This window comes from Panthera uncia, chromosome A2 (genome assembly GCF_023721935.1).
Source record: "Panthera uncia isolate 11264 chromosome A2, Puncia_PCG_1.0, whole genome shotgun sequence".
NCBI classification, from domain to species: Eukaryota; Metazoa; Chordata; class Mammalia; order Carnivora; family Felidae; genus Panthera; species Panthera uncia.
The window spans coordinates 157,809,117-157,824,359 of NC_064816.1; the positions used below are offsets into that span (position 1 = coordinate 157,809,117).

At 44.2% G+C, this 15,243-nt stretch overlaps 1 protein-coding gene across 3 annotated transcripts in view; it reads left to right on the forward strand.

Annotated features, from left to right (window-relative positions):
* GALNT11 (polypeptide N-acetylgalactosaminyltransferase 11) overlaps nucleotides 1–15,243 on the forward strand; it is a 43,712-nt gene that overhangs the window by 651 nt on the left and 27,818 nt on the right. The window contains exon 1 of one of the 3 annotated variants that reach the window (XM_049643097.1): nucleotides 6,086–7,352. The exons of the other annotated variants lie outside the window; for them this stretch is intronic. The gene's annotated coding sequence lies outside the window, so the exon portion shown is untranslated. Of the gene's footprint in view, nucleotides 1–6,085; nucleotides 7,353–15,243 lie in introns of those variants that run through there. 3 annotated transcript variants of the gene reach the window in all.

Sequence of the window (15,243 nt, forward strand, 5' to 3'; positions counted from 1 at the left end):
CCCCCCCCCCCCCCCCCCCCCCCCCCCCCCCCCCCCCCCCCCCGCTTCCACCGGGTCCAGGTCGCTCGCGTTTCCCCCGAAAGGCGTAAAAACTTTCTCCTTTTTTTCCTGCGGTAATTGACCGAGGCCACATGTGGGATTTGGTGGATGTGCCTCTCGTTTCTCTTTTCTTTTTCTTTGCAAATATACTCGTTGGAGAAATTGGGTTGTCTTATATAGTTTACTACATTCCTGAAATCCATGCAGTTTGCGTAAAACGTAAAAATACCAAGTCCCTGCCTTCCAGGTCTGATAGACTGCTTCCTTTGAGGAATATTAACATACGTGTGATTTTTTGTTTTGTTTTGTTTTTTTAACCATCAGAGAAGATTGGGGTCAGCATTCTTTTTTGCTTTGGGTTATGAAAGCAGTTGTTTGGTTGGTCGGTTTTCCAAATATAAAATGAAATTACAACTTTGTGCTTTTTTAAAAAAAAAATATTTATTTTGGAGAGAGAGACAGAGCACGAACAGGGGAGGGGCAGAGAGGGAGGGAGACACAGAATCCGAAGTGGGCTCCAGGCTGAGCTGTCAGCACAGAGTCCCAAGGCGGGGCTCAAACCCACGAACCCCAAGATCATGACCTGAGTTGATGGTTAACCGACTGAGCTACCCAGGCGCCCCTGAACGTGCTTTTCACAGTATTATTGTGCACCAGGATATTCTGTTGTCACTCTCCTCCCCCAAATCATGGAGTAGACCTGACTTTTCAGTGTCTGTGTGTTTATTCCACTCACTTTTTCCCGTGTATCCAGAAGTACTATGTGTTGAAATATGATCTGCTTTAAGAAAAATGGAAAAATCTTACCTACTTTAAGAGAGATGATACATACCTTCAATATGTATCAGTTGAGCTTTTCAAGTTAAAGGTGGTGAAAGAGTAGGCCACGCTTTTCACATCTTCTCTTGACAAATTCTGTGCTGTTTGTTCCTTGCAATTTGGGTTCTACTTAGTTTGTTTTTTTTTTTTAACTTCTTTTTATTGGGGTAAAACAGTAAAACACAACATGCAGTTTATCATTAGAACCATATTAAAAAATTTTTTTTTAACATTTATTTATTTTTGAGAGACAGAGCTAGAACATGAGGGGGAGAGGAGCAGAGAGAGAGGGAGACACAGAATCCGAAGCAGGTTCCAGGCTCTGAGCTGTCAGCACAGAGCCCGACGCGGCTCGAATTCACGAGAGCTGTGAGATCATCACCTGAGCTGAAGTCGGACGCTTAATCAACTAAGCCACCCAGGTGCCCCAATATTTATTTTTGAGAAAGAGAGTGAGCGAGCAGGGGAGGGGGAGAGAGAGAGGGAGACACAGAATCCGAAGCAGGCTCCAGGCTCTGAGCTGTCAGCACAGGGCCAGAAGCAGGGCTGGAACTCACTTACAGTGAGATCGTCACCTGAGCGGAAGTCGGACACTTAACCGACTGAGCCACCCAGGTGCCCCTCATTAGGACCATGTTTAAGTGCACAATTCGGCTGCATGAAGTACATCGACAATATTGGGTCACCATCCCACTATTTCCAAAAACACTTCTCATCACTCCAAACAGAAACTCTGTGACCAGTAAGCAGTAACTCCCCATTTCCACCTTCCCCCAGATCCCTTCGGCCTCTCTGAAGTTGACTACTCTAGATAAAGTTGAGTCAGACCGTATCCTCCTTTTTATTTCATACAATATTTGTCTGGCTTATTTCATGTGTTTTCAAATTTCATACATGGTGTAGCATCTATTAGACTTCATTCCTTTTTATGGCTGAATTTTTTGGCTGTATCACATTCATTCATCTCTTGATGCACTCGGGGTTGTTTCTACCTTCTGGCTACTATGAATAGTGCTGCTATGAACATGAGGCTCCTTGTGTCTGTTTTTGATTCTTTGGGGTGTATGCCTAGGAGTGGAATTTGCTGGATCGTGTGATATATCTGTGTTTGACTTTTTGAGGAACAAACCCTTCACATGTTTAAAACTGCTTTCTTAAGGCCTTCATGCCCCTGCTCTGGCCAAATCTGATGGCCCCACCTCAACTCCTGCCGGCTTGACCTCTGTAAATCTTGGTGACACCTCATGTTGCTCGTCGGTACACCCTCTTGAGGTTCTCGATTTTGTGATCCTTCTGATGTCCTCTCTAAGTATCCTTTTCTACACGATTTTTAAATGTGCTTGTCCCCAGAGGTTCAGTGCTTGCTCCCTAATCCATTTTGTGCTCATTACTTAAAGCCTCTTCTGCTATTATTTCCGTGTAACTTGAACTAAAGTTTTGGTGTTCTATTTTTAACTTTGCTCTGAGGCTTAAGTTTGAATGTCAAGCTAGGGACACCTCTACATCAGGTGTCCTTTCCAGTGCAACATACCCAGACCAAAATTCCTCCTCTGCGAATCCTCCCAAACCTGTTCTCTCCATGCTCCTCGTCGCCAAGACTTGAAAGCCGGGAGTTGTTTTTATTCCCTTTCTCCCCTAGGGACCCACGTCCTGTCACGTTGACCCGTGCAGACAGTTCTGCCTCTGATCCTGCCTGCCGCCCACTTCCACAGTTCTGGATAGAGCCGTGACCGATGCTGCTTTTTTTTTTTTTAAGATCTAATTGGCTTTAACGATTCATGAATCAGGCAACATCTCATTTAGCAAGAGGGAAGCTCCCATGATTGCCTCTTATTGGAATTTTTCTAACTGGACTTCCTGGTTCTAGATTTTTTTCCCCCCCTCTGTCCCAAACCATTTTATACACGTCTGCTGGAATTTTCTTCCTAAGATATATTTGCCTAAAGATACTAGTTAGCTTTCTTTTACATTCAGAATAAGTTAATTCTTTTTTTTTTTTTTGAGAGAGAGAGAAAGAGAGAAAGCGCATGAGGAGGAAGGGGTGGGGGGTGGGGGGACAGAGGATCTGAGGCGGGCTCTGTGCTGACAGCAGAGAGCCCGATGCGGGCCACGAATTCACAAACCGTGAGATCGTGACCTGGGCTGAAGCCGGACACTTAGCCGACTGAGCCACCCAGGCGCCCCCAGAACAAATGAATTCTCCTCCTCAGGGCCAGAGCCCCAGCCTGTACTCCCGGAAGTAATTGCCTTCCATGAGCCTTAACCAGCCAATCATTCATTACAGCCAACTGTTCTAACTTGCTAGTCCATTTGGAAAACTAAAAACAAATACATGTGATTTTCCAAGCTGTGAATTTTTTCCTTGAAATGTTTCAGTATTTGGTCATTGAAGTATTATTTTTTTAAAAGCGAAACTTAGACATCAGCTTCTAAGAGAAACACATTTATGTCTGTATAGTTTGTTTATATCTTTATTGTAGCACTTTTTAGACTTTGCTTTAGGACGTGCCTGAGTTTTTTACCCAATTTATTATTTCTTTAGGATTTTTGTCCTTAGAGAAAGTGAGATGATTGGCTAAAGGAAATAAAGATTTTTTAAGATTCCTGTGCCATTGTCAAATTGCTTTTGAAAAGGGCCTTGCAATTTATAATTTTATCACCGATAATGACCCAGATAGATAAAATCATGAATGAAAATGGAATTATTACAACCAGTCCCTCAGAAATATAATTTTATCACCAATAAATGTATCATTTAAGTATATGTACTTCAGGGAATATTTTTTAAAAACTTTGCCAGTTGGAGACTTAGGATCTTATTTTTCTTTTTCTTTATGCGTCTTTACTGATTGTTGACACTGAAGACTTTTCCATATGTATTTCCAAGATTCATCCAAGTTGTTCACTTATCAGTAGTTTGAAAAATGCTGTACGGAGAGCCCCAGCCTTAGCATCACACAATAGAACAGGGTTGCTCAGCCTTTGCACTGTTGAAATCTTGGGCCAGACGATCGTCTGTTGTTGGGGTCTGCCCTGCATATTGTAAGATGTTTAGCAGCATTTTGCTACCCGCCAGATGCTAGTAGGATCCCCCAAGTTGTGACCACCAAAACCACTTCCAGACGTTGCCAAGAGACCCTGGGGGCTGCCAGATTTGCCCAGACGGTCTGGAGTGTCTCAGCCCCTGGCTGAGAACCATGGACCTGGAGCTGCAAGACTGTAAATCCAGTGACATAGTCCACCCTTCACCGTGCCGCGTCTGCGGTCACCCCAACAGCTCTTTCCGCGTGAACATCCTGTCTCAAAACTAAATTGTAAGCTATCCTCCGATGAAGCGTCTGTTGACTAGGAGGGAAGCAGAAGTGAGGAGCAAATAGTTCATATATACAAATACACAAAACTCACAAGGACAGACCGCTGGCATTTGTGATCTTGGACTCAATGAAAAAGAATTAATTGAGGACTGAACCGTGTAAGCACATTATAACCCCTGGAGATCAATATACCTACAGAACCCAACACCTGAATATAAGGGTAAGGGTCAAAGGAACATTTTTATTAGGTGAAAGATACATATTTTTTAATGCTTTATTATGGAAAATGTTTTGTTAGTGGTCGGTCTTTTTTCATCTATTACCCCGCCTGTCTCATCTCCTCTTGGTTAATTTGAAGCAGATTTCAGGTATCATAGGATTAGATTATTTTCGCTTTGTAAAATAAGCTGTCCCTTCCTTTGGAAAGCCAGCAACAGCGGGTTGAGTTGCTTCTCTCACCTTGTGTCATCCTGATGTCCTCTTTTGCCTCCCTCCTCCCTCTTCCCTCTTCCACATTTAAGGACTGTGATTACCCTGGGTGTACCCAGTTAATCCAAGATAATCTCTGTATTTGAAGGTCAAGTGCTGAGAAACCCCAGTTCCTGGGATGTGGATACTGCCGGGGGACCATTATTCTGCCTCTACATAGCACATCAATTGTGCTTCTTGTAAAGAATTTTTTTGGTGGTTGCCTTAGAGTTTACAATATACATTTTAAACTAGTTAGTTTGAATCTGCCTTCACGTAACACTCTATTGTTAGACTTGTACAGGTACCGTAGTAGACTATCCCACGTTTTCCCTCCCATTCCTGTGAAATTGCGGTCATTCATTCACTAATCAGTATGCCAGTATGTCATTCGTTCACTCAGTATATTGTGACATATATTACTTTGAACAGCTTTTCTTAGATCAACTAAGAATAAGAAAACAAATTTTATTTTCATTTCATTGTTTTCGTCTCTGATGTTCTTTGAGTAGATCCAGGTTTCTGACCTGTGTCATTTTCCTTCTGCTTGAAGAATTTAGCGTTTCTTGCAGGGCAGTCCTGGTGATAGATTCTTCAGTTTTTCTTCCAGAAGGTATTTCTCCTTAATTTTTGAAGGATAATGTCAGGGGATATAGAAGTCTAAGGTGGTGGGATTTTTTTCTTTCACACTTTGACTATTTTAGTCTGTCTCTTGCTTGCATGATTTCTGATGAAAAGCCCACTGTAATTCTTACCTTTTTCCTCTCTAGGTAAAGTGTTTTTCCCTCCCTATGGCTTCTTGGAAGATTTTTTTTTTTTAACGTTTATTTATTTTTGAGACAGAGAGAGACAGAGCATGAACAGGGGAGGGCCAGAGAGAGAGGGAGACACAGAATCTGAAACAGGCTCCAGGCTCTGAGCTGTCAGCACAGAGCCCGACGCGGCACTTGAACTCACGAACCGCGAGATCATGACCTGAGCCGAAGTCGGCCGCCTAACCGACTGAGCCACCCAGGTGCCCCTTCTGGGAAGATTTTTTATTTGTCTTCTGATTTTCTGATTATAGTATATGCAGGTGAGAGTTTTCAGGGGATTTATTCTGCTCTGGGTTCTCTTGGCTTCTGGAGTCTGTCATTAATTTTGGAATGTTCTTGGCCATTAGTATTGTCATCTCACATCTTTCTTCTTTTTTCTTTCTTCTTCTGGTATTGCAGTACTTTTTGTGTTATACTTCCTGAAATTGCCCCACAGTCCTTGGACGTTCAGTTTTTTCCTGTCTGCGTTTCGGTTTGGAAAGTGTTGACTTCTGGTCAGGCTCACTGCTTTTCCTTCAGCGGTGTGAACGCGGCGGAAGGCCGTCTTCATTGCCGTCCCGGTCTTCTCCGTTTTTAGCCTCGTCTTCTGGCTCTTCCTTAGAGTGTCCATCTCCCTGTTGATATTTTTCACGTGTTGCATGTTGTCTCTTCCGTTCGAGTTCTTAACGTATCAATTAGAAATAGTTGCAATTCTCGGATGATCCCCAAATCTGTGTCGTTGAAGTCTGGTCCTTGTGATTGCGTCGTCTCTTCAGACCTGCCTCCCGCTCGCTTTTTGGTACGTCTCACATTTGTTGTCGAGAACCTGACAAGGGTCAGGTCACAGCACCTGAGGTAAGTAGACCTTTGGCGAGTGGCTTCGTGGTGCTCTGGCGAGGGGTTTGGCTCTGTTTAGCGTTTGCTGTCGCTGCCGGACGCTTCTGGCGACCTTGTTTGTATCTGCCCTCTTGCCCTTGCGATTTTCTGAGCGGCCTTCCCCAGACAGTCTGTGTCTTGCAGCTGTTTGAGCCGTGCCTCACCCTGGTCGGCCCTGGAGCCCTTGGGTGTGGCGGTCAAGTACCAGAGGGGGTGAGAGTTCCGTCACCCGCAGATGCCACCGCCACGGGTGCTCGCCAGTGGGGTGGCGGTTCCCCCTTCCCGGTCCGTTTCCCAGAAGCCGTGACCTTTGGGGATTGTCTTCGCCCCTTGGCTTTGACCGGAAGGCTTAGCAGGGGCCCGGGTGGGGGGCGTGCCCTTCCCCAGAGAGGAGAAAGCTCTGGCACGTCCTCCCCCTGGAGCGGATGCCCTTGCGGTGGGGAAAGTTCTGGGTGTTCCGGCGAGGGCTCCGCCCGTCTCCCGCCAGAGGCCGAGGGGGTCTTTCGGCACCTCCGCCTTCGCGGCGAAGACCCGCCGGCCGCCCGGCGGCAGAGCCCGCGGAAGGGTGGGGGCGGCCGCCGCGCGCTTCCCCGGAGTCGCTCCGTCTCCCGTCTGCGCGCGGCGTGCGGCCCGGCGCCTGCTCCGGGAGAGAAGGTGCCGGCGGGGCGGCCTCGGGCGCCCCGGCCTCGTTTCCCCCGCGGTGCCGAGTCCCGGTTTTCAGCGTGCGCGGCTCTTTATTGTGGGAAGGAGGGGGACGGCGGCCCGTAGGCTCTTCTCCCGTTGGAGCCGGAAGCAGAAGGCCTTCCCCTCCCGCTTCACGCGGAGTTCGTGACGTGGGCCCGTCCTCGTGAACGCGGCGCGGAGGCCCGGGACGGTGGCGCCGTGGCCAGACTCGACTGCGGGGCTCGAGCTGGTGTTTCGTGTTTATCGCTTGACCGATGATGATTTCGGGCTGTGCTGCCCGAGCCCTTTTGCTTTCCCCAGAAAAGAATGTTCTTCTCTCGCGACTATAAAAACGCCTAGCGGCTTCTCAGAACTTCTTGTAAGCATTATTCTGCATTTTGCGGGCGGCGAAAGCTGTACAGACCCCACCTTTATTAAATTTTCCACTTAGGAATGATACCGTAACTCATACGTATAAGAATTTGTCAGGCTGTCTCTCTTCTGCCGCAGCCCGATTCTGTTAGTTTGGGTTTCTCCAGAAGCAAATCCTGCGATACGAATGTAAATTGGCCTTGTTTATATGCGAGGTAATCTCCGGACCCACCGGTAGGGGAATGAAGGCGTGAGGGAGAGAGAGAGTGAGGCGGGAAGGGGCGCCGACCTCAGGCAAGGCCGTAAGGGTGTGCGGAGCGGGGAACACACGCGTCGGTTACGGTCCGGGGCGAGCGGGGACGGGACCGGGCGCTTTGACCGTCCGTTGTCGAGGGCCGTCCTTCGGCAGGTGCACGTTCCCACATACTTTGGGGCCTGCCCCGTGTGGGCGCCTGGGCTCCGGGGGCCAGGGAGGCGGGCAGAGGCGGTTGGAAACAGACCTGTGCGGATGCTGAGACCCCGGAGGATGTCCCGGTGACAGCGTCTGCTCTGTGCCTTCCCGCGGCTGATCGAGCGGGATGAGCCGGACAAGAAATTGGCCGTTTGCCCCACCGATCAGTCGGGTTGTCAGCTTTCTAAACCTCTTCAGGTGGTGGGTGGTACTCGGAAACGAGTTTTCCGAAGAATGCGCAAGATTTGGTCACGTGATTTTCTGATGGTCGCTTTTTGGATACCCGTCCACTTTGAAATACAAAAGCAACGGTTTGGAAGATAATCCTGGCCTCGTGCTTCTGGTAATTCCAGCCTGGGTAACCTGGTTCAGACCTGTCACTGCTGATGGCAGAGAATTCCCGGGATGGTAAAGAATTCCTGGCTCTTCATCGTGTGCCAGCAGAATAAAACTCAGAGGCGTGGTTTAAGGGTAGTTAACTCGGTTAACGCTCCTTTGGTCGTAGGACGAAGCTGGCTATAGAAGGCCGTGCTGACCGTGGACACACGTGTGCGTGTTTATATTGGGTGTGTTGAAAGCCGTTTGAGTTTCTTAGTTGTTTGGATATCTGAGAACACTTATTTCTAGTAACCGTGTTTTTTTTCCTCTTCATTTATTTCCTCTTCATCTGATGTCCTTTGAGTTTAATTCTCCTTTTTATGGGCAGAAGGGGAACAAGCAAGAACAGTTCTCATAACTGTGGAGGCTGTAAATGGTCACTGGGTGTTCATTCTGTACCCCTCAGTCAGGAGTTGCGTTGCGGGCTGGAGACTGATCACAACTTTTGCAGTGTTTGAATTTCTGTAGGTGGGGGGCGTGCCCTGCCGCTCTCATCCCTCTCTCTGGCTGAGTCACCCATTTATCTGTCTGGTTTCTGACTGCATCGGATCGTATGAGCCTTGCGTTGACCTGACATCGGCTCTTTCTGTTAGGACCCAGGAAAGGCTGCAGCGGGCATTTCCTGTCGTTCCTGTCGATCTTGATCAGACACATGGGGTCAGAAATGAATTAAGGAAAATATGAGAGATCCCAATAAACTAGAACCGTGTGTCGTAGAGCATATAGTTAGAAAGGTCTTGAATGTAATGATTCCTGGAAGTAAATGTGTGTTGTGCAGGCCTCTCCCGAGACTACGGTCACTTTCTCCTTACCGTCTTAACCAGGGAGAGCTGCCCCTTTCCACCTGGGCGTTTGATCAGACAGGATATTAAAGTGTACTGGTCAGCCTCTCCCAGCCCATTTTCACTGACCAAGCAGGTGTCCCGGGATTGGTTCCCGTGCTTCGTCATATTGGCTGTCCTTTTAGTTTCCTTTTCTTCAGTGCTTATTAATTAAATTTGCTTCTTTCTCCCATCAACATTACCATGTGGTTTTCCTCTGCATTTGAGGTGTAGTGTATAGACACTGCATGTGTTTATGTTCTTTTTGATTTTCTTACAGAGAGGGGATTCATAAATGTCTGAGCGATGTCAGAGGATTATTCCCGGGAACATATGATGTCTGGAATGTGCTCTGAACCTTTCCTAATTCAATGATCTCCTTACTTGTAATTATGAAATGTGTTTGTGGTGAATGTTTTCTTCTAGTCTTTCAGGTAGATAAGGAATGAGAAAAAAATAATGTGGGGTTTTGTTTTTTTTTCCTGTTGTCATCACCCTGTAATTTCACAGGGGTACATAGGAAAGGCATGTGCTGTAAATCACATGACCATAGCTCAATTAAAATATGAATATGTCTCTTTTATGGAAAAGGTAACAGATGTTTGCTGTTTGACAATTTGGAATATAGAATAGACCGATGAGAAAATAACCGGGAACTGCACAAAGGTAAATATTTAACAAACAAAGATGACTTTTTAAACTTCATTAAACATTATGGAAATTATTTTGTGCTGAAGGACTGTGAAAGCTCTACTGTGTATGAGTTAGGTAGTATGGTCTTTTCCTCCTGTAGTAAAAGAAGATGGACGTTGGGCAGACGAATTCAGACTGATGAGTGATTTGTGGAGGAAAAAGTCTTTCAAAACGTGCTGTTAGAATATTTGTTCAGTGTCCAGATTTTATTCTCAAGTTTTTGACACCTTAATGGAATGAAAATAGCCTTCCTTTTAATGTGCTAAAATCCCTTTTGCTTCTGAGGTTAAAAGGAAAGGCCATATTTTGTTCAAAGCCTTAAAATATTTAATCCTCTCCAAAGTTCTTACATTTTTAAGTTAGGCTAAGAAATTTTTTACCTTGATTTTTAAAGAAATATATATTCTTTGTAGGAAATGTTTTAAGTAAAGGAAAGTCACCAGAAAATTAGCTATGATGCCACTAAGCTGATTCTATTAAGTGTATTTTTTCATTATTGCTGATAACAGTGTAACATTTTAGGTCGTGTGAGAGATTAAAAATAAGCAGTAGAGGTGTGCCTGGGTGGCTCAGTCGGTTAAGCCTCCGACTTCGGCTCAGGTCATGATCTCACCGTTCGTGAGTTCGAGCCCTGCGTCGGGTTCTGTGCTGACAGTTCAGAGCCTGGAGCCTGCTTCAGATTCTGTGTCTCCCTCTCTGTCCCTCCCTCACTCTGTTTCTCTCTCTCTCTCTCAAAATAAACATTAAAATATTTTTTAATAAAATAAAAATAAACAGAATATATAGCAAAATATTTGCAGTAATGAGATTTCAGGCATTTTTTTTTAACTTTTTGCTAATCTGTTTTTTTCTGATTTTTTAGCATAGTAGCAGAGCTTAGAATATTAATCCCTACCACCTTGCATGGTGTCTGGCATATAGAGCTCTGCTGTGTTCCCAGTATTAGCCTTTCCTTAAGGATTATTTAATGATTTTCAGAAGAAGAATGTTGGATTATTTAGTACATTTAATAGGCCCCGACTGGAAGATTAGTGGAATGGTTTCAAGTATCATCTGTAGAGTCACATTGGGTAACAGGCACCATCCTGGTGAACTTTACAGAATTTGGCTACTTTATGGAGCATAATTTAGTAGCTGGTGTGTGCTGTGTTCTTTGTTAATAGAAGATAACTATGGACAGCATCTCAAAATGGGTTTTCTTAGCTCAGACGACTGTGCTGTTGAGAAATACCCCTCACTGTAATTGATAATGATGTTGGAATTTAAATTAACTGAGATCTCATGTGATTTTAGCCCATTGTGTCATATGTAATTTGCCAAAGAGCCTTTTTGATACAACGAGACAACAGATGCAAACAGCAACGATCGGTCGTTTTTTGAGTGGACTAAAGCGTGTGTGTGCTTAAATTGTCCTTGCATATTTTTGTATGTATCTTTCTAGTCTCCTGGGTTGCATAGTGGTGCAAGGCTGCTCTTCACCTATGAATATGAATTCTGCATTTTAGTCCTGCCTCTCCATTCTATTTCCTTTTTCTCCTAAAGGGTGTTAACATTTTTTTTATGGTTTATGGGAGAATGCTGGAAACCAACTTGGTATTGTGCTTTGTCCTTCGTTTGCTTTATCCATCCTTTGTCTTATAAGCAGTTGTGTGTGAATGTAGATGTGTTTACATGTAGCATTCTATATACCCTCTTTTCCATCTTAATTTGTTTCACCTGGCAGCATATCTTAGTGATAAAGCCATAGTAACTATAGAGACTTTTCTCTTTCCTCTTTACAGCTGCATATTTTATTGTGTGGATGTTTCTTAATTTGTTCAACCAATTCTTTATTAATGGACAATTGGACTGATTCCAGCCTTCTGCTATTACAAAGAGTCCTATAGTGAATAGCCTTGTGCATACATTACTTCCTATTTTTCTGGGGTGGATTTCTAAGAGTGAAATTGCTAGGTCAGAGGATAAATGAATATGCAATTTGAGTAGATGTTGCCAAATTTCCCTGCATAGGAACTGTACCACATAGGAGCGTTTCTCCATAGCCTCCTTATCAGACTATGTTGTCAAGTTTGTGCGTTTTTATAAATTCAGGTGGGGGCTTATTTGGCTTATTTTCCCTTGCTGTGAAAAAGGTTCTGCATTTTTTCATAGGGTTAAGAACCAGTTGTGTTTCTGTGACCGGTCTGTAGGGTTGTTGGTCCTTTCTCGTTGTGACCAACAAGACTGGAAGATAATCCCTAGTGACTCCCTGCCACCTTCTGCTCTCACTTTGTGTGATTCTCTCCCCATGTGTGGGAGTGCTTTTAACCAACAAAACACGGCAAAGATGATAGAGTGTCGGTTTCTTGATTCGCTTAGGTTATGTAGCAAGGATAATGGGATGTCACTCCGGTGACTATATCATATAAGACTGTGTTAAGCAGACCGGAGGAGATCCCTCATTGCCGGCTCGATGAAGTCACTGTGTGGTGATGACCACGTGGCAGGGAGCTGCCGATAACCGCTAGGGTCTGAGGGGGTCTCCAGTCCCCTGGGCCCGTTGTCGTAGAGCCATAGGAAATGAATTCTACCAACAACTTGCTGAGTTTGGGAGCGGTTCTTCCGGAATTAGGCCTCCAGGTGAGAATGGAGCTTGGCTGACGATTAGCGTGAAGTCTTGCTGGACCCTGAGCAGAGGATCCATCTAATTAAGCTGTGCTCAGACTCTTGATGCTTAGAAATTGTGAGGTAATAAGTATGTGTTGTTTTGCTGTAATTTGTTATATGGCAGTAGATATCAACATTTTATTTTAATGTTTATTTTTGAGAGAGACAGGAGGGTCAGAAAGACGCCAGGGGAGTGCGCCAGGGGAGTGCGCCAGGGGAGGGTCAGAGAGACGGGGAGACACGGAATCCGAAGCAGGCTCCAGGCTCTGAGCTGTCAGCACGGAGCCCGATGTGGGGCTCGGTCCCGTGAATCGCGAGATCGTGATCTGAGCCAGAGTTGAACGCTTCACCGACTGAGCCACCCAGGCGCCCCTACGGCAGTAGGTATCTAATACCAAGGTAATACCTTTTTGTCTGTGTTACAAGTTGCAAGTATTTTTTTCCTTTTTCTCGTTTGCCTTTTTATTTTTCTTTCGGTGTCTTTTGCCACCCCCAATTTTTTTGTTCTTATATAATCCAGTTTATGTATCTTTTCCAGTATTGTTTCTGAATTTTCAGTTGTAGCTAGAAAAGTGTGACCCCTTGCAGATAATAGAGGAATTTACCTTTGTTTTCTTCTATTACTTGTATGGTTTCATCTTCCGTATTTATTTTTTTTAAGTTTTTTAATTTTAATTCCAGTATCGTTAACATATAGTGTCATATTAGTTTCAGATGTACATTATAGTGATTCACCAATTTATCACATTACTCAGTGCTCATCATGATAAGTGTACTCTTTAATGACCATCGCCTGTTTCACCCATCCCCCCTGTTCCCTGCCTCCCTTCTGGTAACCACCAGTGTGTTCTCTGTAAAGAGGCTGTTTCTTGGTTTCTTTCTTTTTTCCCCCTTTGCATGTTTGTTTTTGTTTCTTAAATTCCATATGTGAGTGACATCACATGGTATTTGTCTTTCTCTGATTTATTTCACTAGCTCTCTAGCTCCATCCATGTTGTTGCAAATGGCAAGATTTCATTCTTTTTTTATGGCTGAATAATACTCCATTGTATACATATATACCACATTTTCTTTATCCATTCATGTATCAGTGGACACTTGGGCTGCTTCCATAGTTTGGCTATTGTGAATAGTGCTGAGTATACATAGGAGTGCATGTATCCCTTTGAATTTGTACTTTTGTATTTTGGGGGGTAAATACCCAGTAATGGCATTACTGGATGGTAGAGTAGTTCTATTTTTCATGTTTTGAGGAACCTCCATACTGTTTTCCCCAGTGCCTATACCAGTTTGCATTCCCGTCGATAGTGCACGAGGGTTCCTTTTTTCCCCCCACATCCTCACCAATACTTGTTATTTGTATTTTTTTAGCCATCCTGACAGGTGTGAGGTGAGATTTCATTGTGATTTTAATTTGCATTTCCCTGATCATGAGTGACATTGAGCATCTTTTCGTGGGTCTGTTGGCCATCTGGATGTCTTTGGAGAAAGGTCTATTCATGTCTTCTGCCCATTTTTTAATTGGATTATTTGTGGGGTTTTTTAGATGTTGAGGTTTATCAATTCTTTATATATTTTGGGTACTAATCCTTATCAGATACGTCATTTGCAAATAGCTTCATTCAGTAGGTCTTTTAGTTTTGTTGATCGTTTCCTTTGCTGTGCAGAAGCTTTTTGTTTTGATGTGGTCCCAGTAGTTTGATTTTTCATCTACTATATTTAAATATCGAGTTCACATCAGATGTGTCTAGGTGTGAGGAGTGGGCCCTAGTGTATCCTTCACCATATGGCTAAGCAGTTGTCCCAAAACCAGTTTGCAAAAAGTCACTCGTTTCCTCACTGGCGTGTTATCTGTAATCATTTATACTACATTTCTAAGTGTAATTGGGTCTGTTTCTCAAAATTTCTCATCCTGCCCCATTGGTTTTTCGTCTGTGCATGTGTCATGCTGTGCCATTTAGGTAAAAAGCTCTGGAGTTTGTTTACTACTCAGTAGGGCTCACCCCTGCTTATACTTGGTTTTCAGGATTTGCCTGGCTATTGCCTGCTTTTTCATTCTTTCCCAAATACACTTTATAATCAACTTGTTTAGCTCTAGAAAAAAAAAAAATCTGTTAGTATTTTTAAAGTTTTTTTTTAAAGAGAGAGAGAAAGAGGGAGACAGAATCCCAAGCAGGATCTGTGCTGTCAGGGCAGAGTCTGACGTGGGGCTCGATTCCACAACCCTGAGATCATGACCTGAGCTGAAATCAACAGTCGGACGTTCCATCCACTGAGCCACCCAGGCGCTTTTGTTAGTATTTTAAATATGCTTATGTAATATATGTAAGTTAACTTAGGGAGAGCTTTTATGATGTGGGGTTTCTCTGTCCAAGAGTAAGGTACATCTTTCCATGTGATCATGTCATCTTTTGGGGCTCTCAGGAGTGTCTTATGGTTTTATTTGTACATGTTTAAGATATTTCTTGTTAAGTTTGTGCTTAGTGTTCTTAAGAATTTTTATATTTTTCAAAGATTTGTCGTTGTAAATGAGACGTGTGTTTGGGAGAGGTTCGATTTTTGTCAGATTTTGAGATCAGTGTCCTACTCATTTTATAAAACAGATTTGGAAGATTTCTTTTAATTATTTCTGCAGTGGCTTAAGTAGCATTAGGGTCATTAGATCTTTAAAGGACTGGTAGAATTCCCCTGTGAAACTCTGTGCCTGGTGGTTTATGTTGTCTTGAGGAACTTTCTTCTGAGAGAGACAGTGCGTGCGAGCAGGGGAGGGGGCAGAAGGAAAGAAGAGAGAATCCCAAGCATGGAGCCTGATGTGGGGCTTGATCTCATAACCGAGATTGTGGACTGTGAGATCGTGACCTGACCTGAAATCGAGAGTTGGACACTCAACTGACTGAGCCACCCAGGTG